General features: G+C 40.7%; 1 protein-coding gene and 1 long non-coding RNA gene across 2 annotated transcripts in view; one reads left to right on the top strand and one right to left on the bottom strand.

Annotated features, from left to right (window-relative positions):
• Positions 1-351: 351 nt before the first annotated feature.
• On the bottom strand, positions 352-9,591 carry LOC144539340 (uncharacterized). The gene is made up of 5 exons (XR_013504871.1): positions 9,494-9,591; positions 8,585-8,985; positions 7,364-7,430; positions 1,405-2,433; positions 352-1,299 (listed from the first exon to the last, which is right to left on the bottom strand). It is a non-coding gene; the product is annotated as an uncharacterized LOC144539340 (long non-coding RNA).
• A 9,680-nt stretch (positions 9,592-19,271) lies between these two features.
• Positions 19,272-25,747, top strand: part of LOC139911783 (sodium- and chloride-dependent taurine transporter-like) — a 43,682-nt gene continuing 37,206 nt past the window's right edge. The window contains exon 1 of the mRNA XM_071899401.2: positions 19,272-19,483. The gene's annotated coding sequence lies outside the window, so the exon portion shown is untranslated. The remainder of the gene's footprint in view (positions 19,484-25,747) is intronic.

Genomic DNA, 25,747 nt, shown 5'->3' with positions numbered 1-25,747 from the left:
GACAGAAGCAGAGCGACAGACAGGCAGCTCTGTCTGTCCCGTGGGTCTCTGGGTGACAGACAGGTCGGCGGGCCGCCAGGCTGGATCTGTTACCAAGATAAAACCCTCCAAACATCATCTGCCAAACACCTTTCCACCAGCTCCAGTTAAACCGACAGAATGAAGCAATTTCAAAACAAGGAAGTTGTTTGTCTTGGTTCTGATTCAGAGGAAATATGTCAAGTCAGCTTATTATTACTGTTAATGTTGACAAAAATCCAAATTGAGTACAGGCAGATCTCCAAGCAGAGTTTGAAGTATTAGATGACAAAAGGCCTTCGCTTTCAAATTAGCAACATAACACATGACATCTGTTGAATGTTTTATTCAAATCACCTTACAGCAGTGGATTTCAACCTGGGGTTAGAAATCCTCGGGGGGTTGTGAGTTGATTTATGGGATGCGAAAAAAAAACATATTTCTGCCAAACACATTTTTTATCATGTCTATTTTTTCTGATTATTCTCAGTTTTTATTTTTTTCTAGTGAAATACTGAAGTTTTCAGGTCTCCTCTGATAATCATATGAACTATCCATGAAACAGCCTGAAAAGCGAAAATCATTCTTTGGTTGAATTGTTAACTATTCTGCATAATGTACACCTGTGACGGGGCGGCGCCGGTAGCCATCGCTTCGTTTTATGGGGTCACAAGCCTATGATCGACCAATCAGAGTGCGCGACTCGTGCATAAACTCAGCGCAAAGTTGAGATTTTTCGGCAGGTACGCAACACCTACATTTCAACCCCAAATACACGTCAAATAGAGTCAGTTTGCATGCAGAGTATTTTATTTTCATTAAAGTATAAAATGTGCTTAATGCTAAACCTCCATGCTACTCTACAGCAGTGGTTCTCAACGTGGGGGCCGGGGACCACCAAGGGTCCTTGAGGGGGCTCCAGGGGGTCCTCCAGCAAATTGATGAATGGAGAAATCAAACTCTGTGATTCCCACCATGCGTCCATGCCTCTCCAGGCCTCTCATTCCCACCTGGAGAGGCCTGATTGTCATCGTGCCTCCAGGCCTCCAGGTGGGAATCCGCTCTGTGGAGCAGGTGAACGAAGGTATGCAAACTGCCGGGCCTGCCAAGCTGGAAGGTGGGGGGGAGGCGGCTTTGGGTCTGACGCAATGTTCTGTTGTCGATTGATCTCAGTCCTCTCCCAGTAGGTGTTCCAGCTCCTCTCCTAAATCCTCCTCCTCAGCTCCCTCTGGACCGGACCGAACCTCCTCTCTGTCCCCAGACCTGAAGGCACTCGTCTTCCTATTGAGGAGGGAGCTTAGTTTAGTTTAAGTTTAAGTCTTCAGAAGTCACAAAGAATGCTCTAGTAACAGGTTAAAGTTTTGCGTTACACTATGCAAATTTTACCCTGGCCCTAACCCTCCGACGCTCCTGTGTTTACATCCGGTTGTCCTTGGATTCGTTTGCTGGTTTCCACATGTTAGCCAAGCCTACTTTGTTGGAATTTTCTGATGCTTCGTATGGTCTGGTCACCTCCTTGATGAAGCGGTCGATGGGGCGGTCTGATCACTGGGACGTTCTGGCATTTTGATTGGGTTATTCAATTTGTGGGCGGGGTCTTGGATGATGCCGTAATCAGTTAGGAAGCAGAGGAAGCGATGGCAGATGAAAATGTAAGCACTGACCTTGCAATGAAGCAGCTATCAAGAAACTGAATACAGCTTACCTGCAGTCAAACTGGAGAAATATATACGCTTTTAAAAGCATTTGTTGCAAGATGCATTCGGCGTCTTGCCAACAGGCTTCAGTAAAAGCCTAATTTGGCTGATTGTTATGATAGTTTCTGATGGTTTTTGACGTCAGAGAAAGCCCCTACATGGACGATTCCACCAGAACGATGAAGCGCCAAAAAATTTCAACAAGCCGAGAAATGACAAATATAAACAGAGGCTGTCTAGAAGTCTGAGGCCAGGCTACACTAATTTGGTTCTGTTGTATGAGATTCAAGACTAAAATTGCAGTACTAATGCAGTTTAGATGCAGGATAAATGCGTGAAGGAGCACTTCTACAGTGGCTGTGACTGTAGGTAGAGATGGGCTGAATATCAAGTCCAAGAACTTGTGGAGAAAGTTCTTCTGAAGTCGTCTTGGAGAGAAGAAACATCTCATGAGACTGAGCACAGAGAAGCGTCCTTACAGTTTAAGACGGACTGTGCTTGACATTTCATTGCGCGATCAGTTAAGATGCACAGCAGTACATTTTTCCATCTGTTTTTAAACCAACTGTACTATAGATTGTAGTGTTGTCTGGATGTGACGCGTGGCTCTTGCGATGAATCTTGGGACGTCCCATTCGTCCTCTTGGGCCAAGTCTCCATCTGATGCACCTTCTTTTACATTGCAGTCGTACCTCTGCTGTTATGATATTACATCAATCTGTCATGGAGGACACAAGAATGAAAAAAGAGACAGAGCCATGCTGACAGACAAAAGAAACAGGAAGTTATGTTTGCAGGGGACACACACATGTAGATTTTTTTGAATTTATTGTCGATTTTTTTGACTGATTAAACAAATGTGAGATGCAAACCAAATTTGGAAATGACTAGCAGTCACCAGCCAAATTGGGATCCTATTAAATTATAACAATCCAGTTGGCTAACGTGACAAAAAAAGTCGTGTCAGGTGAATTTAGTGATTTACAAGATAGCCTCAAGACAGAAGAGAAGGGAAGAAGGGAGCCCGGACTTTATGACGGGGCACAAACTCAAACAAACAGGTCCACAATGCAAAACAAGAGAGAACTGGGATATTAACATGCGATAGACAGTTTTCAAACATCTGTGATGGTGCAAACTCTGTGGAAGGAACTAAACACATGAGGAAGGAAGAGAGTGGATTAGCACTGTATGTTCTGACAGTCTGAATCATCACGAACAGAGAAGCTGTCCTGAAGAGAAAAACAACACAAAATCTGTTTACTTTAAATTTGACAGATGCTAGATATATCTGAGGATAGATGTTACCTATATGGGTGTGACAGTAGTGATTCCTAAATACATTTATGCTACAGCTGAGGCCATCATCCAAACCCCAAAATTGTATCTTGTTGCTTTTAATTGAAATTTGGCTGGTAAACAAACAAGTTTCCATCACTGATGCCAAATATATGTTGTGGTTGTTGATGCATGAATTGTGGTTTTGGGAACAGAAGCGGTGCACATACAGCAAGATGTTTCATAAGCAAAACAAATCACCTTGAAAAGAAACAAATAAACAAACCAATTAATCAAGATGACAAGCAAAGATAATACAGAATTACATAAGAGAGACTGAATGACAACAAAACTCAGCAAAAGAGGAAAATGGTGGAAGAGCAACAAAATGCAAATGACAAGGGAATTAAAACAAAATATCCCAGATGCAAAGTCAAAGTCTTCAAGGATGTAGGAAGTATGTGAATACTGTAGATCCTTGTATTTTACTTGATTTTATGCATCCTATGTACTCCTATGTACTATTTTTTAACTTTATTTTTATTATTATTTTACAGTGGATTTTATTTTCCATCTTATGTTATGCATTCCTCATATTTTTACTATTGTTATTCAGTGGGTTTTATTTTCCATCTTATGTTATGCTCATTCTATGTCTATTTTCATGTGAAGATGCATTTTATGTATTCTATTCTCCTCTTTATCTTATTCTCACTATCATTATCAGGTTTTATGTGAAGCACTTGGTGCATGTAATTTCTCTGTTGTAAAGCACTTTGAGCTGCATTTCTTGTATGAAAGGTGCTATACAAATAAAGTTTATTATTATTATTATTATAATTTACACATTTACATAGTAAAACATTGAGCTTGTGATGCTTCTTGTAGTTAACAGGCTAAAGCTGTCTGCATCTAATCCTGATTCACTCAGTTTGTTGTGTAAATCTCAGCACCATATTCCACCCTGCGCTTACAAGAGCCATGTTGTTTAAATTCTGACTCAAATCATTCCAGTTGAAGATTGAAGTATTTACATGAGCGCTAAATAAAATGATCGCATAAGGTGAGTGTTTACATGCTGCAAAATATCAAATCAGAACAAAAGTTACTGACAAAATAATGCTTGGTACCATTATGGCTTTACTGCTGTTGTTTTCTGCTGAAGCAACAGTTTGATCACAACATATGACTCCGACAGTTATTAAACGCAATGTTTCGAACAATAAAGTCGTGTCAGTAACGAATGTTGGGAGTGTTGGGAATGGGATTCTACCAGACTAAACATACTACATGTGCCACAGAGTTACATGTTGTATGTAGTGTGTATAGTGGGACTAGTATCCAGAGGTGGGATGCAACAAAGTAAAAATATTTCATTACTGTACGAGATGAAACGGCATTTCGAGAGTATCTAACTTCCGTATCGTGACGTATTTCCGAGTGAAACAGGAAAGACAGGCGGGACGTAACGTTGGGAGGAATTTGATTTGAACGTTGAAAAGTGGGCGTGTCCTAACACCCGAAGACACACCGAAGTACCGTGCTGTTGCTAGCTAGCTAACTAATGAATCTTAGCCTCTTAGCTCTGTGCGCTAAAAGTTGAAGATTGATTGATGGGTGGATGTCATGATATTATTGGTTGAAATTAGTTATGGGCATGCTTATGTAAGCACATGGCATATTTTGTTTTACAGGAAGAAAACATGATTGAATTTTGATATAAGAATACAATGAAATTGATTTTTGGTATTTTTTTTGGCATATATTGTTAAATAGGTGCACAGTATGACCGGGGATGTGATCTAAAAGGGTTAAAAAGGCATTTTTCATTTCATCTCGTCTTTAAGTAGGATTTTCAAGTATCTGTACTTTACTCAAGTTTTTCTTTCACTGAAGACTTTTTACTTTTACTCACTACATTTCAAAAGAAAAAAAATCTGTACTTTCTACTCACTACATTTTCAAAACAGACTCGTTACTCTTGGGAAATCATCAACTGATTTTCAACAATTTTTTTTATTTTCCGCATCAGACGGCTTCCATCCCGGACGCAGCTGATCAAGAGCCAAATGTGATTGGCTGCTTGTTCAGAAAAGCAACACCAAAAAGGAAGGAAAGGGACAGAGAGAGAGAGAAGTAACACGAAGAAGAGAGAAGTAACAAGAGAGAGAATTAACGTTAGTGAATTCAGCTAATAGAATTAACGTTTGTGATTTAAGCTGCAGACTCTTTCTTATCTGTGATCCAGAGGAACGCTCAACAGAGAACCAGTTTAGAACATTAGAAATGACTTTTGGAGAACGACTTTTACTTTTATACTTTAAGTAAATTTAAGACCATGTACTTTTATACTTTGACTTGAGTAAGTGATTTGAAATGGTACTTCAACTTCTACCAGAGTATATTTTTAGATGAGTATTTGCACTTTTACTTGAGTAAGGGATTTGTGTACTTCTACCACCTCTGCTAGTATCCCACTTTGTTTGGCGCCCGCCTGATTCAGATTCTCCCAGAAACCAGTAAACATCGCTGACATCACTTACCTAAAATGGGCGAGTGTGCGCACAAAGAGTAGAGATATTCCAACCAAAGATCAGAATACATGACACATTTTCATCCATTGAACAGATTATAAAAGGTTTATATCACCTCTTTCAAATGGGATGAAATTTAATTGGGAATGGGTTTATTCTGATTCAGGTGGCTACATGAGATATCTTCATTCAGATCGTCTTTATTCTGATTATTCGTGGATTAAAACACAGCTAGTGTCACTTTAACCCACTGTTGTTCTCTGATACACAGCAGTCAGTGTGATGTGAAGATTTCTGTCTTCTGAAGTGATTGTCAGCAGGAAGTTGGGCAAACTCGTCTATTCCTTTAGCCTGGTTATACAACCTGGTTATATAACAACTATACATACAAACATCGTCGCTGTGAAGTCAATTTCATCACACTGTGGATTGTGCAACAGTTTGACCGATATGCGTTTTTCAAGGCCGATACCGATACCAATATTTTCGTGCCCAGTGTGCCCAAAACATTGCAAAATATTCAGTGTTTCAACCAGAATTTTATTGTCAAATTAAACTTTTGTTGTCTCATAAAGTAAAATCAATAATTTGCATCTCTTCTTACCTGTGTTTTTCATCATCATATTGTATCACTTTTGAAAGTTTTTTTTTTTTTTAACTTTGCTTTGATGTTTTATTACTGTGCAACTAAACTAATTTAAAGTCATAAATTAAGGCTTATACGGTCAAGTTATTGATCTGGGTCCAGGAAATTTGCATAGTGGTCCTGATTGGAAATATTCCATACCTGCACAGTGGGCTGGATGCTTTGTTTGGCACAGACTCATAACCCACATGATAATAAGCTCATAATTAATTACCTTATAATGAACGATCCACAGATGCAGATGCCAACTAGATAACATCAAGGCTGCCTTTATGGTTTTATACTGAAAAGAGGTGCTGGAACCCTATTGTTTTTGTTAGGATTATTATGCTTCTTCTTCTTCTTTTTCTTCTTCTTCTTCTTCTTCTGCCCTAAAAGTATCTGGATCTCAGAAACCGTAAGAGCTAGAGCAACCAAACTTGGCAGATAGGTCCAAAGTCTCAGCCGCTGCTCAGGTTACGAAATCCATGTCAATTGGCCTCATGGTGGCGCTATAGCAAGCAACTTTACGTTTTGGCCTACAACTTCTGATCCGTACGTCGTAGAATCAAAATTATTTTCCACTGGATTCCTTGGGTCATTCTGCGTCTATCCGTATAGGCCACGCCCATTTCTGTCTGACTAGATTTTCCGCCATTTTGAATTGTTGCCAAATCTGTTTTTTCACTACTCCTCCTAGGAAACTTGGTGTGGAGCATCTTGGGACCGTGCTCTTTCAAATCTCTATTTGCATAATTGATTGCCCCAATGGATTGGCTTTTAACAACCGATAAACTTTTAACGAAACATGCCCTTACACAAAATTGCCCATAAGTCCTTGACCATTCATCTAATCAAGCTAAAATTCATAACACAAGTTGAGGAGTGTTGCTTGAGCACGCCCACAAAAGCATTTGGAGTTCCATCACTAGTTGGCGCTACAAATGCAAAAAGTTTATATCTCGTAATTGACTGAATGAATTTTTATGAAGGTTTGTACACATATTCTAGGATCATGTCCAAGTCGACTTATGAAATTTGGTTGTGATTGATTAAAGTGGGCGTGGCTTATTACGTAATAACCAAATTTCCATAGACTTTAAAATTAAAACTTTAAACAATTCATAAATAACAGCCGTATGTCGTAGAGAGCTGAAATTTTCAGGACATGTCGGCTGAAGTGAGATAAATCTTTCATACATGGTACCTACCCCCGATTCTGACGTCTCCCCCCTCTGTTTTAGCAAAAACTGACTGTGATCCCACAGCGTTGTCCTCCTAAACCGTACGTTACAGAAAAAAAACAACAAGATTTTTGAAATCAGCATACCTTAATTAATAAAGAGATAAAAATTTGTAATGATATCTTGAAAACTGAGCGTATGGTAAATCGCAATGTCTAGCTGCAAATAGTTTGATAAATTGATAATGTGATATGTTCAAGATAGTCTGATCAATCTTTATCAAACTAAAGACATGATGTCTGGACTCTCAAGATCATATCTGCAAAGCCATGTTTAAATTGATTAATGTAGTGCACTGATACAGTTAAAAAACTCTTTCTAAGGCTCGAGATATAGTCTCAGCAGCCTAATGGTTACAATGCAAAAGATTGTGGGTTCAAATCCCGTGGGTAACTCTGTCTCCTCACACTGCTAAGCTTGTGATAACTAAGTGTCTTAAGTTTCTCACTTTTGGACAAATTACCATATTGTGCTTCGACCCCGTCCGTTGCCGCTTGCGACTATATTTTTCTTTATTATTTTATATTATTTTATTTTTCTTTATTTTATTTTATTTTACTTTATTTTATTTTTTATATTATTTTATATTATTTCATTTATCTTTATTTTATTTTATTTTACTTTATTTTTTATATTATTTTATTTTATTTTTCTTTATTTTATTTTATTTTATTTTACTTTATTTTATTTTTTATATTATTTTATATTATTTTATTTTTCTTTATTTTATTTTATTTTATTTTACCTTATTTTATTTTTTATATTATTTTATATTATTTTATTTATCTTTATTTTATTTTATTTTACTTTATTTTTTATATTATTTTATTTTATTTTATTTATGGAAGGCACAAAGTATATCATTATTATTATTATTATTATGAGTAGCAGTAGTATTTGTGGGCATTTGCTATGATATTGATATTACTCTTTTTGTAATTTTTTGTAGGCTAATTTATGTTTGCTTTGTAACTTTGTTTTGTTAAGTGCTACATAGATAAAGTTTATTATGATGATGATGATGATGATTTTATTATTATAGTGCTGATATTATGTTAATAATATTAATGAATATTATACTCCTACTAATAAAATAAATAATAATACTACTAATAATAATATACTGTATTTTGTGCTTTTAATAAAAATAAAAGGAGATAAAATAAAAATAAGCAAAACAAACAGCACCTGGTAATAGACAGTAAAGTATAACTGGGAGTGTTGTAACAGAGCAGCTGTGAGGTCAGTGAGGTCACATGCTGCAGACTCACTCTTCTTCCCCTTTAAGTCTCAGTGGAAACCAGCGATCCAGACCCCGAGTGTCCCGTCTGTCTGATCAATAAACCTGATCAGAATTACACCACAAGCTGGTGTTAACTGTTTCTAATGAACACTTTCTCCACAGAGGACTCGACCTCCTCCACCCTGCGGTCAGAGAGAAGCCGTGTGTTATCTGGCCAGCTGTGAGTCTGTGAGTCTGTGAGTCTGAGGTCACGTCAGTTGACTCGGTCTGTGGTTAACTCCGGCAGCACATGGACATCGCCCAGTTGCTCTGAACTGATAAAGCTTTGGCTCTGCAGGTTTGCATGCTGTGCCAAAAAAAACAGGAATCGGCAACTGTAACAGTAGCAAAAACATCTATTCAAAAATGATTTTAAACAATTTCCAGTTCCTCAAATTGTGTATTTGTGTTTAATTAACTTATATTGGATTTTTTTTTTTAATTTTATTTTCATTGAGAGAAAAATATCAGACACCACAGAATAACAATCACAATGCAGTAGAGCAATAAAAACGTCTCTCCCAAAGAAAAGAATAATAAAAAACATATACATATGAATAGAGGGCAACCACCCACCTATCCACCCACACACACAAACAAACAAACACACACACACACACACACACACACACACACACACACACACATACACACAAAGAGCAATGAAAACTCCAGTGGATGCAGTTGTCCAACTTCTCACAGGTGCTTTTTCTCCAAATACTGAACAACGAATTCTACATTTACATATTTGTTAAACCTCTATTGGCTGCTAAAGGTCACATGTGTATATATATATATTTTTTTTTTGGACATACCAGGTAATTGTACCATCCAAAACATGAGACTCACTATCACTATCACTATCTGACTGTTTGAACCCTATGGGCATAATAAAGTTGAGTTGAATTGAGTTTCTTTCTTTCTTTCTTTCTTTCTTTCGTTCTGTCTGTCTTTGAACCGTTTCCAGCTCCAGGCCTGGCTGACTCATGCCTGCATGGTCGGGTCAGCTCAGGTCATGTGATTTCATTTCTCTTTTTCTTAAAGGAGCTCTCATTTTTCATACGACTGTTTTTACCACTTTAGTCTTACCAAACTTACAGACTTTAGAGAATATGAGTGGTAATATAAGAGTATACAAGATATACTGTAGATAATTATGAGAGATAATCACCAGATGAAACCTTATCCTCAATAAGAGTAGGTGGCATTTTATAACTCATTTTGGAATGGAAGGATTCAGTTGTTTTTGTCTCTTTCTTGTCAGCAAACCGTGAGAAAGGACCGTGTGGATTCAGATAATGTTTAACATGTCAATTCAGTGCCTGAAACCCCGTAGGCCCAATTCCCTCCCTTAGCTAACACTGTCAGGAATGAAGCTTTCATCGCTGCATGGGGCTGCGCTCGACATGACGTGGGACTTATTTGTAGCTTTTCTGATAAAAAGTTAATTCCTAAAACACATGTCCAAATCATTATCTGACGTTCAGCATTCAGTGTTTAAAATGTTAATACAGGGTATATTGAAGGATTATACTGTCAACCAAGGACTTTAGTTACTTACCATCTGATGGAAAAGTACTATCTTTTGTTTTTAATGTTGTGCTATCAATCAGTTTATGATAGTATAACTTTTTTTCACATGGTGGACATTTTATTTTCGAACAAAACTCTTCAGATGCATATTGATGTTATATTTGTGGCTACATCAACATCGTTTTGAGCCTCTCAGAACCAAAATATCCTGTATTTTTTGAGTGTCACAGATCTGTCAGGTTGAAGCCAGATGTTACATAACACCACTATACAGTAGCAGGCAGTGGCGGTTCATTAATGAAACCCTCCAAGAAAGTCCACTTAAACATGTTAAACATAAATTAATTAGATAATGCGGAATAATTATAAAATAAAAATTGTTTACTCGTACAATGCGCCTGGTAGACTGTCAGCGCCTGTCAGCATTCATTAAAAATTGGTTCCAAAATGTATCTGTGTGAATACATAGGCTGTACTTCCTGGGTGAAGGTCGCCGGCCAAATGAGTGTGTATGTAAGTCCTTCAACTTTTGGCAAGCAGGTGACCTGAGGCTGCTCTCTAATTGGTTGCTTCAGATTTTCCACGGGACCCCAGACACTCCCACTTTTATTGGCAGCGAATTGGTATCGTTTTTATGTTTTTTGATCTAATGTGATTGGACAATTCTCGACGCTTTCTTTCATGTTCACACCCGCCATTAATAAAACTACAGGAAAAGCTTCATACCAAGCAGCTTGGCCCGGACAGACCCGATATCAGCATGAAACAAACAGCGCTCTGGTGACAGACAGAGGGAGAGACACCAGAGTATTCTGCAGAAGCGGTTATGAAAACAAGCACAGATCCTGTACAGACCCACGGTAACAACTTGACCTACTGTTAAAGTGTGCAGGGCAGCAGACGAGCTTGTTTACAAATCCTGTTACTAACTAATCATGTGTGGCTGCTCCATTCAGAATGCAGCATTTTGTTTCCGTTCCTCTGCTGATGGCCAAGGCGACAGGTTGTGGACTGTCTTTTTTTCATTTTGTAAAAAGTACACTGTCTGCCCAGCCCTTGGTTTGGCACTCGCACCTGTGGATATGTGCTTCCATTGATTTTATTGCCTCCATCATTTATTTAAAATATATGTTTTCCTATAATAATTAAATCGCCAATTAGGAAATATGACTTAATTTCGCTATATTAAACTAAGAGTGAATTCATAATTTAGACTAATACGTAGTAGTAGTTTGTATTATCGTTTATGTTTTGGCAATCAATGAGAGCCATATAGTCCCGCCCCTGATTACTGGCCACTGGCAGTAGGCAACCGACCACAGAGCAGCGGAGGGGTGACATTCACTGGCAGCCAAGGGCTCCAGATAAGAAGTGGGTAAGAGCGGTTTGTGGGGCAGAGGTCACAGCCGGCCGTCAACACCAGGAGCCGTACATGGCGAGAGTTTGGCCAAGTAAGAAGTGTCGGCTGCAAATTTGGAACGAGGCCTTGTGAGATGCATCCTACAAATCAGCTGACAAACTTAGCAAAAGGCCTTCAGGCAGAAAGGTGGAGCTGAAGGAGTGAAGGAGTGAACTGACAAGGAAGTGGACCTAGAAACACAGTCCAACACGATACACTCGCTCCGGATTCATATTCATTTATTTACACTTCACACCAAAGATTAAAGAGGTAACCGTAACCTAGGGAAACGGTGACTAAAACTCAACAACAACAACGATGGCAGTGATGAAAGAGCGACACATTTGGAAGCTGTTTGATCTGTTTTAAAGGTGCAGAAATCCTCCAAACCGTTCATTTTGACGAGACCAGATGTCAGCAGGGAGATGGAAACGACGACGAAGCAACACAAACGATCACATGATATTTTAGACCGACTGCAGACGCTTACCGGTGGAGGCCGGTGTGTGACGAATTCGACTAGTTCAGCTGGTTAAAACTGCAGAGTCTGAAGCCAACGCAATAACTATCTAACTTATATAAATGTAAGGCCTTAAAAAGTATTAAAATGTCCTTCCTGTCTGCTTTACTCAACACAGTTGGGCTTCATGTCCCTTAATTCATTTCTTGGTGTCCTTTTTCTTATTCTGCTCATTTATAGTTATTTTACTAATTATGTTCAATTAGAAATAGGCTGGTTTAGATTTAGGTTTTGAAATTGGTCTTAAATTCAATTCCAGGTAGCATTACAACAGTCTTATTGGTTTTCTGAATCCTGCAGACACACAAACCTTCCTATCAACACACACTAATGCAAAGTGCAAATTAGTGAGATAATCATCTTGGTTGTAATGTTGGAAATTTGGGTATAATATATTGATTTCATCTTGTCCGGGGTTTTCAATTCAATTAAACTTTTCAGTTCAATTCAATACTTTATTGTCCCACAAGGGAAATTGCGTTTGCAGACTGTTTTAAAAACACACATTGACACATGAAGGACAACAAGACAAAGACAACAACAACATGGCAGGATAAATACCTGACATTCAACTGATAAAACTATGCTTTTTTATTAACTGAATTGATACATTTTACGGTTCATTGCATCAATTGAATAATCTAATGGTTCAAAATGAACTGCTGACCCGTCATGTTGGACCACACCTGACTGACTCTCATGTCAGTTCATAACCTATGGTTGGCTGAGCTGACTGCAGGCTAGTGTTACATTACTAACTCCAGGCTCTTGATTTGCATATCCAAAATGTTGCCATGGCAGCAACAGCCCGCAGTAAAATGGCTGCCAGGAAGTGGCAGTGCTGATGAAAATTAGCTTCAGGCTGCTGCGCTCGAGGAATGAGCATCAGCAGCTGCATCTACTTCCTGATACACACATCAGGCGGCGGGTTACAGGACAGCGAGGCGAGCCGGTTTGATCTTTAACACACTTTTGATATTAAACCCACAGAGTGAGCCAAGGTTCAGCTCCAGCTGTGTCCTCTGTGTGTGTCAGTGGGTATAAAACATACTGTATCACCGACCGGATCGTAACTGCTGGGCCAGTCATTTGAATACAGCCTGATGTTGTCAGACATTACAGCCTCGGCGACGGGCATGTCAGTCCAAGTATTCAAATGAGTTCAACTACTCTCCTGAGCCGGATCTGCCGCTGGGAACACTGAGCACGGTCCACCTCAGGCCGTTCACTGCACTGTGCTGCGTTCCACTTTCTGGACAGTATCAGAATCAGAATCAGAATTCTTTATTATGCCAAGTATTTTTGCACTTACAAGGAAAGTGACTTGGTGTGGTTGGTGCATAAGGTACATAAGGCGACACGATAAGCAAAGAAATTTACAATATAAGCAATATATTAACAAAATATATATGTTGTATTGCACATGTTAATTGTATGGTGAGGTAGGAGATGTTGGTGTTGCAGGAACAACAGTGCATTTGTGTGTGTGTGTGTGTGTGTGTGTGTGTGTGTGAGTGAGTGTTTGTGTATGTGTGCAGTGTTGTTTGGGTTGGGAGGAGGAGTAGGAGGAAATCCCTGACCTGGGCCTTTCACTTCTGCTTTTTTCCTTCCCCTTTGTTTTCCTTCATATTGCAGAGATCAAAAGATGACCAAAAAGATGTGCGTTAATTGTCCTTGTTGATGAGGCCAGCTGTAGACGGGAAGAAACTGTTCTTGTGGCGTGAGGTTTTGGTCCTGATGGACCTCAGCCTCCTGCCAGAGGGGAGTGTTTCAAAAAGTTTGCGTCCAGGGTGGGAGGGGTCGTCCACAATCTTTCCTGCTCGCCTCAGGGTCCTGGAGGCGTACAGGTCCTGGAGAGAAGGCAGATCGCAGCCAATCACCTTCTCAGCAGAGCGAATGATACGTTGCCGTCTGCCCTTGTCCTCGGCAGTAGCAGCAGCGTGCCAGATGGTGATGGAGGAGGTGAGGATGGACTCGACGATGGAGGTGTAGAAGTGCGCCATCATCGTCTTTGGCAGGTTGAACTTCCTCAGCTGCCGCAGGAAGTACATCCTCTGTTGTGCTTTTTTGGTGAGGGAGCTGATGTTCGGCTCCCACTTGAGGTCCTGGTTGATGATGGAGCCCAGGAAGCGGACGGACTCCGCAGTGTCGACTGGGGAGTCTCTCAGGGTGATGCGGGTGAGTGGGGCCGGGTTCTTCCTGAAGTCCACAACCATCTCCACTGTCTACAGCGTTGAGCTCTAGGTTGTTCAGTCCGCACCAGGACACCAGGCGGTCGATCTCCCGCCTGTAGGCTGACTCATCCCCGCCAGAGATGAGCCCAATGAGGGTGGTGTCATCCGCGAACTTCAAGAGCTTGACAGACTGACATGACAAGATATGACAGACACATATGTTGCATAAGAAACCTCCCGTCCTCATGATTTATGATGGAGTGTGTGTTGTGATCACACATGCAGATGCTGTCAACCGGCCACTCAGCCAGCCAGTTAGGCAACCATCAGTCATCTAACCAGCCCTTTAACCTGCCATCCAGTCACCCTGTCATCCAGTCAGTCCTGTCAGGCATGATGGTCGGTATTTCAAACTCTAGTTCAATACTTCATTGTCATCTCATCATGGTTGATTGATGGCAAGCTCACTTAAAACAGACAGAGAGGGACAAAGGAATGATTGAAGTGAACCGCAAGACGTAAAACATTCAAAGATGGAGGATAGAAGCGAATAAAATACCATAAAAGAAAACAGAATACCGCAATACCATGAACTGAAGCATATGTACCATAGGGATTAAAACAACCGCTATACATGCCATATTGCACACTCACTTAAATCTGACAAACTGTCTGTAGTGCCTCAGTAGAAGAGTTAAGTGTATTTTGGAACCTGGAAGTTTTGGTCCTGATGCTGCTGAGTCTTACATGACAAACAACCAAACACACAGAGAAAACTCTACAATTCACTACCCATAGATCCTGTCAGATGATGTCACTAAACTCCTCACAGCACACTCATGTTTCCCAACCCGGCCGCTCTGTGATGCTTTATACCAAAGGAAACCAAAGAGACGAGAGAGGAGAAGATCTAACGCTGGAGAGTCCAGCTTTCTCTGCTGCTGTTGAGGAGACACTTTGGATTTCACTCTTAAAGGATAATTCCGGTTATTTTCAAACCTGGGCCTTATTTTCCTAGTTTTTGCCATCATGACGATTGATTGTGTGTGTTTTGTCACTTACTTCACTGTAGAGCTTTACGTTCCTCCAGTTCATCGACCAGAGTTTGATTGGTGCAAATAAATAGGAAAAAATCTACAGCATCTCAGTCGGTGGGGATGGGACGCTCTGCTCCATTCAAATTGACTCTTTCACATAATAGTGACGAGTCTTCTGGAGGTGTTGTGGATATAATTCAGCCAAAAGCTATGAGCTGCTGATAACCCTGATGCCAGGTTTCTAAATTGGTGCCTGAGAGATACCGACCTCAGCTCCTGTGCATGGGTAAACATGCGTTTGCTTTAGCAAAAATACCCAAGGGTATTTTTTTAATACCATCAATGGAAAACTCAGAGGAGCACACGCAAAAATTCATCTTAATGCATTTATTGCAAAAAGGCAGCAGCTTTGGAAGAAATGACACAAACATTTCGGGCTACAAGCCTTCTTTTTAAATGTTTATTTTTTTCCATTGATGGGTCTTTGTTGGCCCAGTGACAACTTAAACTGTTTGTGTGCAAGAATTTTTTTTTTTTTTTTTTAACACGCACAAGGGTATTAAAGGAAAATGCGACCTATTTTAAGAATTCATGTTATTCCTGTTATCTCCGTGCCCCGGGACACTTCAGTCAGTTTCAGTGTTTGGGAACTTGCACCACTCTTGCGCCGTCAACAATGAATGGGGTGTTGACTTTGTGGAGCCATACAAAAACACGTTGCATTGAACTATGATGTACGAACACGTGCTATACAAATACACATCACTGATTGATTGATTGATGTGATGCCAAGTTGAGTCACACCAAAATAAACTATATAGCCTATTCTAGCACTGCTAGCAGGTATGAACCAGAATTGAAACCTCATTTGGGTGCAAGAACTCACAGAAATCTTACGGGTCAGTAAAGTCAGAGCCCCATTCATTATCAATGGAGCAGAGCCTGATTTTACATCGCAGTGACACACGAATTCAGGGGTTACCCAGCATTCAACTGATGTGAAGTCGTACTTTTCTCCAAGTCAGGAATACGTCATAACTCAGCCGTGCAAGTAGTTAGTCGGAAGATAGGAGAACGTTTCCTCAACTGTTTACACACATTGCCAGGCGTCTAGGCTAACATTAGCAACCGAGCTAGCGATAGCCTAGCTAGCAAGCGATCTTAGGCTTTTTCAGGGGATTATGAATATAAACACCAGAGGAAATTGAATGTTGTAGCACTATAGTTATCAAGGAATATCCATGTTTTTTTAAGTAGTTCAGTTCCAGTTTGTAGGTTTAGGAAAGAGTGATGCATCTTCACAAATGTTGACTGAACTGTCCTGGGCAAGAGGAAGAACATGTCAGTTTTTAAAATGGAAAGTGGAATTCCCCTTTAAGCCTTTTATCCAGTCGTCAACAATGCATGCATGCATGCTGCCTGAACAGTTTTCTTCAAACGTAGTGCGCACACAACAATAAAAACAAGAGAGAAAACAAGAAATATCTGTAATTAGCTCCCTGGTTACCTACAGTTGGCATAGCAACCGTTATCAGCATGATCGGAACGCGTCTTTGACCAATCGCATTGCTCGGCTGAAACGACCCGTTGTATCTTATGTGACAGAATAGAAAAACAAGGCTTCATTCCTCAGCAGCAGAGAAACCCCACTGCTGTTGTGAGCTGGACAATGCCAGCTGTGTGCAGGCTGTCTGCAGGCCAGCAGCAGGAACACACTCAGGTAACATGAGGTTGACTGGGCAACCATTTTGAAAAAGATCTGTAGTAGCTACTGCTATAATAAGTTTTAGAGGGATTCTGTGCAAAACTGTACAGGAAAATTATAGGAATTTTATAGTGATACCATAGGAGATTAAAAAATACCATATAAGGTCACCATAAACTCAATGAAGACACTCTATAAATCCCTATAGGAATATATTATAGTGGCACCATAGGAAATACAAAATACCATGAAGCACAATAAAGTCACTATAGTACCATATAAACACAGTAAGCCCCTACAGGAATAGTAGATTATACAATATATATATATAATATAATACTATAGGCACACCATACAAATACCACTAAGTACCATACGGTCACTATAAATACATTATTTAGTACCACAAACACACTGTAAGTCCCTATAGGAATACTACAGTGATACCATAAGAGATTACAAAGTATATATATATATGTATATATATATATATATATGATAAAGTTACTATAAACTTGTAATTTAGTACCATATACACACACCATATGCCCCTATAGGAATATTATAGATTATAGAATATATTATACAATATAATACTAAAAATAAGGTCACTATAAACTCACTATTTAATACCACAGACACACTATAAGTCACTATAGAAATGTTGTAGAAATATTGCAGCCATACCATAGAGGATGAAAGATATAAAATGTACCATAAACTCCAGACCAGACACACTATAGGTCACTATAGGAATATTATAGGAATGTGGTAGGCCACTATAGGAGGTAAAAAATAGGCTACCAACAAGTATGATAATTTCACTATTAACTCACAGCTGAGTGACACAGAAACACTGTGAGTGGCAGCAGGAACATTACAGCCATATTTGAGTGATGTCCCATCACCATCATCATGTTTACTGTGGGCGTGAAAACAGGCTCGTGTTCTTCGGCGAGGAGGCAGGAGCGAGCTGCTGTCACTACACACTGTGTTCTTTTACATCCACCGCCTCGCGTGCACTGCTGCCACCCCCCTCCCTGCCTCCCACCGACCCCTCGAGTGCGCGCGCGCGTGTGTGTGTGTGTGTGTGTGTGTGTGGGGGGGGGTTTGGGAGAATCGGGAGCGCGCCTCTGAGAGCCGTGTGAGATGCCAACCAACCGGGGGGGACCTGCCGCTTTATTGCGCTGCCTTCAAATGCTGCTCGGAAAATCCCCTTTCTGCTTTGGAAGTGGTAAGTCTGACTTGTGGGTGCACTCAAGCTGGAAATATATATATATATATGTATATATGTAATAAAATGGACCCTGTAACAAAAGTGCCTATTATTTTATCCATCAAGTGGCAAAGAACTGCTTAGTAACTGAGCTGCAGAATGAAGAGGAGAACATGTGAATCAGGCATGTGATTGGTGTTTGAAATGAATCTATTAGCTCAAAGGTACGCACAATATTGTGTGACACCTAAAAGTGAAAATACACGCAGAAAAGGGAGGGTGACTCAAAGAACCCTCTGATTTGTTAAGAAAAAGATTAAAAAACTGCCAACTCAGAATAAAGGTGGTTCTTAAAAAAATGTCTCTTAATACTGATTATCTTGAATGTTTCATGCATTCTTACGGGTTCTTTAAAGCACCATAAAGGGTTCTGCTGCCCTCCAAGGCCAAAGAACTGAGAAAAATGGCTTCAAACTTTATGTTCTGTCCTGACAGAACTGTTGTTGGCACCCAAGTGGATCGTAAATAGTAAGGCTGTATCATTTAGTAGCATTTATGGAGTATAATTTATGTTGATGTCAAATTTAAACCCAAGATATGGCCCTTTTTATTTTAAAACACACAAAAAAGTAGGCTAGTTACTGCTGTTTACCTTTGTAGGACAGAATGCAAGCATTAGGAACTGTTTTAAGTGCTATAAAACTTTTTGTTAAGAGTATAGAGAGATACAACAATTTTTGCATTTAGCATTTTATTTTTTTATTTTATTATTATTTCTAGTACTTATATGTAACTGATTTCCCTTCCATACGACCACAACGTCGCATTATCGGCAACTCGCTATGACATAACCACCCCCCACTTTTCCAGGCGTAGGAATTCACCGCTACACTTTTTGGCCGGCGGTCAAAATTCCGATGTTTCCTGCGGCACGTGAAGTCACACGGCTCTCCTGTTGCTCTGAGAGGAGGCAGGCCCGGTGATTTTCCACTGCCGCTGATGTCTCCGGTCCCCCCGTTTTAAGAGACAAAGGTCAGAAAGAAAGGCTTATAAATAAAATCTACCGACGCGTCCAGCCCTCAGTCGCTCTCACGGACACCGGAGGACACGGACAAGAAAAGAAAAAAAAACACAAGACAAGGGACGGACAAGCGCTAAAAGGACATAAAAGGACAAAAAATATATATCTATACAAAATTGATATCTACAATCAGCACGCAGGTAACGGAAAAAAAGACGTCTTTATTCTCCACATGCACACCTAACCAGGGCTGGGAGGGATTGCAATCATTTATTTTTATTATCATCATTATTATTAGAATCTTTTATCATTTTTCATGTCACATCTCACTTGCTGTGTTTGAATGAATTATTTGCCTGGCAGGAGGAACAAGCGTGTCCGTGGGGCGTTCAGGCAGTTTGCGTGATTTCGGGAGGAAAAAATAAGAATTTGGAGTGTTTTTTTTTTTTGCATGTGTATCCTTGGTGAAAACGTGCGTGGCGTTCAGGTTTTATTTTCCTGGCGGCGGTGTGGAGGCTGCGATGCAGAATTTATGTGGAAACAGCGTGTTCTCTCCTTTCCGTGCGTTTGATTCCTCTGTTCTTCTTGCCTCCGTGCGTCAGGCGGCGGATCGTTGTCCGTCGGGCTGCAGCTTCTCGTGTTTTAAACGCACCCGTTCATTCCCATAATGAGAGAATTGCGTATTTTATCACTATGTTCAGTTGTCATTGATTGTGATGTCTAATAGGGGCGCGTGCGTCAAGTGCTTTAAATGGATCAATTTTAGTTTTTTCAGTCTAGTTTCAGATCTACTGTTCAGTCTTTTCCTGCAATTATCAGGACTAGAGGCAGTTTCTGTCTGTTTCAATTTTCTATTTATTTCTTTTGCCTTTTTTATTTATTGATTTTTTTTTTGGTCTTTTTTTCTTTGCGATGTTTGTGTTATTTTGTTTTGTTTTATTTTGTTTTATTATTTTTCTGTTGTGTCTTATTTGTTCCGTTAGTTATTAACTAACGGAAAGGGGAAGTAGAGCAGCGCTCGAGCTGTAGGCTAGAAGGCGGAGATGCTCGCGAGGCGCACGTTGCACACCGTGCGGTCCGTGCAACCACGAGCCTGCTCTCTCTCTCTCTCTCTCTCTCTCTCTCTCTCTCTCTCTCTCTCTCTCTCTCTCTCTCTCCCCCTGTCTGGCAGTATCGCTCTCCCCCTCACTCGCTCGCGCTCCTCTCTCTCTCTCTCTCTCTCTCTCTCTCTCTCTCTCTCTCTCTATACAATCCCATATCCACTTCTCTCCCGTGCAGGATCTGTCATCTCTGTGTAACAATCGATGTTTATATGTTTATATGGTGAATAATCTATTTTTTGTCAGTTCACACAATTCTCTCGCCCTTCAGAGTCATTTCCTATTTCCAAACTATTCGCTCTTTACCTTTGCATGATGTTGTTTTCTTTCTTCCTCCTCATTTTCATCTTTTCTTCTCGCTGCATATCAGACTACAGGCAAATAGATATGTTTCAAAAAAATACACAGAATTGGCCCACACATGTATCTGCACATGCATGTATGAGACTCTCGCAAAATGCATTTTGAGTGGCCACAGTGTTTTTTGGATGCACTTGCTAATACAGCATATGTTGTCAACAGTGCATATAGGAAGAGAATGTATTTGCAAAGTCTATTATATTATGCACACAGCAGTTTTTGTCTAGTTTAGTTTGAACCATATCTCCAAATATGTAGTGAGATGCATGTGGATGCATGTTGTGTTGCAGCACAACTGGATATTCATTCCTGGGCTTGTTCCTTGCGTCAGATCGGTTAATTTACGGCTGCTGTCATCACCTCATCACCGTAACTCGTCAGTGTGATGACACGCAGCAGCAGTCGGTGTGACGGCGTCCCGGCCGGGCCGGGCCGGCCCGCTCCACAGCGGCCCGGCGGACGCTGGCGCCAACACGGCCGTTGCATTTCGTCATGTTTAAGCCGTGTTGGGAGGCTTGCAGGGGATTAAAGCCCATGGTGTGACACAACATTATCCTCTGCTGGTGCTACTTTAACCCCCCACTCCCCCCCCCCCCCCATACACACCCCCTCTCCCTTCCTGGGTTAGAGTTAGGGACGACAGTAGTCCTATCATGTTCCTATAGGGGCTCATAGTGCATCTATGGTGTTCAATAATGAGTTTATAGTAATGTAAACACTTTGTAATTGCATTTTTTATCCCCTATTGTAACATCATGATATTCCTATAGTGACTTATAGTGTGTTTCTGGTACTCAACAGTGAGTTTATAGTGACTTTATCATATTTTATAGTAGTTTTATCTTCTATAATGACCTGTAGTGTGTTAGTTGTTCTCAATAGCGAGTTTAAAGTGACCTTATAGTGCTTTATTGTTCTTTTTATCTTGTATAGTAGGCTATCAGTGTAATAGTTACAGAAGTACTGTAGTGTGAGACGAGTTCAGACGTGTTAAGTCAAGTTAAACCTTGGTGACGGCATGAGCTGCTAAACAAAAACTGCTTCGATTGGAGCTAAGATGTCTGTGTTTGCAGTCACAGTATATAAGCTGCTGGGATTCGACCAGTATGAGGTTTTGAAGTCTGATACTGATGTTTTTGCAGTTATTGCTGCTGATAGCCAACATCCTGTATGGGAAACTCAAAAAATCCAAAGTTTATGTAGCTGTGGTCAGAGGAGGAACCCGCAGCAGATTAGAGGAGGATGATACTGATGCTGATATCCAATAAAACTCCAATAAACCCCCCCCCCACTGTTGAGCAACACTGCTGTGTGTGTGTGTGTGTGTGTGTGTGTGTGTGTGTGTGATTTGAGTCAGCGATTGAACCAGTGATTGTTGAGTCTCTGCGTGTGTGTTCGTCTGAGGATGGCAAGCTTGGGTTTGCCTCTGTCTGTGTGTGTGTGTGTCTGTGTGTGTGTGTGTGTGTGTGAGTGTGTGTGTGAGTGTGTGTGTGTCTGTACATGCATTTGTAAAGTGAACATGCAAATCAAATGGATGAAGTAGTTGTAGTACTAATAGTTTTAGTAGCAGTAGTAGTAGTAGTATTTGTAGTAGTAGCTAGTTGTAGCAGTAGTCATAAGTAGTAGTAGTAGTATATGTATAGTAGTAGTTCTAGTAGTAGTAGCAATAGTACCAGTTTTAGTTGTAATAGCAGTAATAGTAGTAGTAGTACTAGAGCTTGAGTACTATTTATGTGTGTGTGTGTGTGTGTGTGTGTGTGTGTGTGTCAGACTTGTTGTGGATATGAATGTTATTTTCAGCCTGATCTGTCTCATCCCTCCTTACTTCAAATGAGGATTGAGGTTATTGGTTGGGATAAAAGAAGCAAGTGTGTGTGTGTGTGTGTGTGTGTGTGTGTGTGTGTGAGAGATATAATTGGTGCTGCGAGGCGACAAAGGCTTTTCATCATGATGTGATGACGTTGGATGTGGAATGAAACGTCCTTGAGGAGAGCAGAGAGAGAGAGTGTGTGTGTGTGTGTGTGTGTGTGTGTGTGTGTGTGTGTGTGTCATCATGCCACTGAAGACATTTTGAAATGCAGATAGAGCTACAAGGTGAAGCTGTGGGATACAGCTGCAACACACACACACACACACACACACACACACACACCACTGATAAGATTACACAGTCTATAGGCTACAGTTTATTTACTGTGTGGTGTGTGTGTGTGTGTGTGTGTGTGTGTGTGTGTGTGTGTGTTGACTGCACACTCCTGACCAGGCTGACGGGTATTGATCAGGAGAGAGTGATTGATCTGGGATTCATTGTTGCATTGTGTTCTGTTTACGCCTTGAACCACCCACTCACTCATGATACATCCATTAACATGTTACCCCACACACACACACGTACACACACGCACACACACACACACACATACACACACACACAGCTGTAATCCTCAGAGTGCAGGGATCGGCAAGGTTAGGATTACACAACCTGCTCTCTCTCTCTCTCGCTCTCTCTCTCTATCTCTCTGTCTCTCTCTCTCTCTCTCTCTATCTCTCTGTCTCTCTCTCTCTCTCTGTCTCTCTCTCTCTCTCTCTCTCTCTATCTCTCTGTCTCTCTCTCTCTCTCTCTCTCTCTCTGTCTCTCTCTATCTCTCTGTCTCTCTCTCTCTCTCGCTATCTCTCTGTCTCTCTCTCTCTCCCTCTCTGTCTCTCTCTCTGTCTCTCTCCCTCTCTCTCTCTCTATCTCTCTGTCTCTCTCTCTCTCTGTCTCTCTCTCTCCCTCTCTCTCCCTCTCTCTATCTCTCTGTCTCTCTCTCTCTATCTCTCTCTCAAACTGGAAACGAACAGATAAACGGTAAAAGGTAAAACAGATAAAAGGTAAATGAAAACGTTGCGGTTTATTATAATTACATAATTTTGATAGAAATACTGTTCAGACTTGTCAGGATGGATGTGTTGGCAGCGCGTGTCTGTCAGACCAGGAAGGAAAGTTACTGTACGGATCGTGTTTGTTTGCTGTTGAATCATTTATTAAGTCAGTAACCTGAGGCTGGATACTGGAACGTGTGTGTGTGTGTGTGTGTGTGTGTGTGTGTGTGTGTGTGTGTGTGTGTGTGTTGGTGAAATCTCAGCCACAGGCCTGCCAGCATTGCAAGAGTCTTGAATGCCAGAGTAGTCGCTAAGAATGAATGGAGAGAGAGAGAGAGAGAGAGAGAGAGAAGGAGAAGAGGGAGAGAAGGAGAGGCAGAAATAGGGCAAAGAAGGAGGAGAGGGAGAGAGAACGGCGGGAGAAAGACGGAGGAGAGAAAGAACAGACAGAAAGGGAGAGAGAGAGAAGGAAGGAAGAGGGAAAGAAGAAGGGAGATAGAGGGAGGAAGAGAGGGGAAGGCAAGGGAGAGAGAGAGAGAGGGTGAAAAATAGAGGGAGGAGAAGGATGAGGGAGATGAAGAGGAAGAGAGAGGGATAGAGCGATGTCGGAAGAGAGAGGAGAGAGAAGGAGGGAAGAAGAGCGACGGGAAGGAAAAGAGAGAGAGAGAGTAAAGAAGTGAAATAGAAAAGGAGAGGGAGACAGAAAGGGAAAGAGAGGAGGAGGGACGGAGAGGGAAGAAGAGAGAGAGAGAGAGAGAAAGAGAAAGCGATAGAAAGAGAGAGCACCAGTACAGTGACATGGAGTGTAAAAACATAACCCAGATATACTGTGAAAACCCCCATCAAAGATTTAGAGAGAGAGAGAGAGAGAGAGAGAGAGAGAGAGAGAGAGAGAGGGAGAGAGAGAGAGAGAGAGAGAGAGAGACCCTAACAGTGTATAAAAACATAACCCAGTTCAGGAGCTCCTATCAAACTTTTATGGCTGTCTGTCCTTAACTTTAGCTCTGACTGGACCCTCGCTGCTGCAATATTAACCAGCCTGAACCACTAACCCACTTACACACACACACACACACACACACACACTCATACTAACACACAACACACACACACTAATTAACGCTGCACTATTAATCATGTGTCATTTTGTACAATCATGTTGCGATATTAGTTTCCCTGGTTAATAATGGTGGAAACTTGGCAGACTGACAACACTGAAACGTTTAATTTCATTCAGACGCCCGCTGTAGCTGAGAGATGTTGATAGGAGATGCAAAAAAAGTGCAGTAAAATACATTTGTTGCTCCAATCAGGGAGTGATTAATAATAATTATCACAGTATCTACACCATAAATGATAAATGTGGTGTGGCTAAATCATATTTGGATAAGATAACCAGGTTAATGTGTTGTGTAAATGTAATTCTAGATGCAGATTAACAAGCTAATTCAACAAACTTCATTGAAACAAATAATCTGGCAAACTCGAAACTGGTTGACTTGATTTTTCCATCATGTTGAAAACATTAGTTAGTTAGTTAGACAATTGTAGAAAGCACAAAAAAACATAAAAACATAAGAAAACATAACAGAAAAAGCTTATCACATAATTCAAAAAATGCAAAAAGTACAGCGCAGATTACACCAAGAAGTAGGCTATATGCAATTTTACCCGGGGGGGGGGGGGGTCTTAACTATGCATTTAATATGTTAATTGCACTCGGCAAAAACGATTTGATATTTGTTAAAGCTCATCGTTGCATCATAGCTTCCAGGTGCTGTCGGATATATATATCGGAAAAACAAATTTCCAAGTACGAAATTAGTTTTTCCGATATATCCGATAGCACCTGAAGGCAGAGTTAGACTGATAACACAGGTGCACTCTTCCAAAGAAATCTTGCCCAGTGCAGCTTTGATGTTAATGTTAATGCAAATGTTGAGGTGGAAATGTAATCCAGGTATGATATTGGAGGTGGAGGAGGAGGAGGAGGAGGAGGAGGAGGAGGAGGAGCGCCGGAGGCTGAAGGCCACAAACCAGAACTCACCCAGAATCAATAGTGACTGTTGACTTTATATAGATAAGGCTGAAAGGTATGCGCTTCTCTCTCTTTGTTTTTCTCTAACTTTCATTCTTTCACCC

The sequence above is a fragment of the Centroberyx gerrardi genome, chromosome 5, assembly GCF_048128805.1.
Source record: "Centroberyx gerrardi isolate f3 chromosome 5, fCenGer3.hap1.cur.20231027, whole genome shotgun sequence".
Classification (NCBI taxonomy): domain Eukaryota; kingdom Metazoa; phylum Chordata; class Actinopteri; order Beryciformes; family Berycidae; genus Centroberyx; species Centroberyx gerrardi.
The sequence above is the reverse complement of the archived record's forward strand: the minus strand, read 5'-3'. Positions and strand labels throughout refer to the sequence as shown.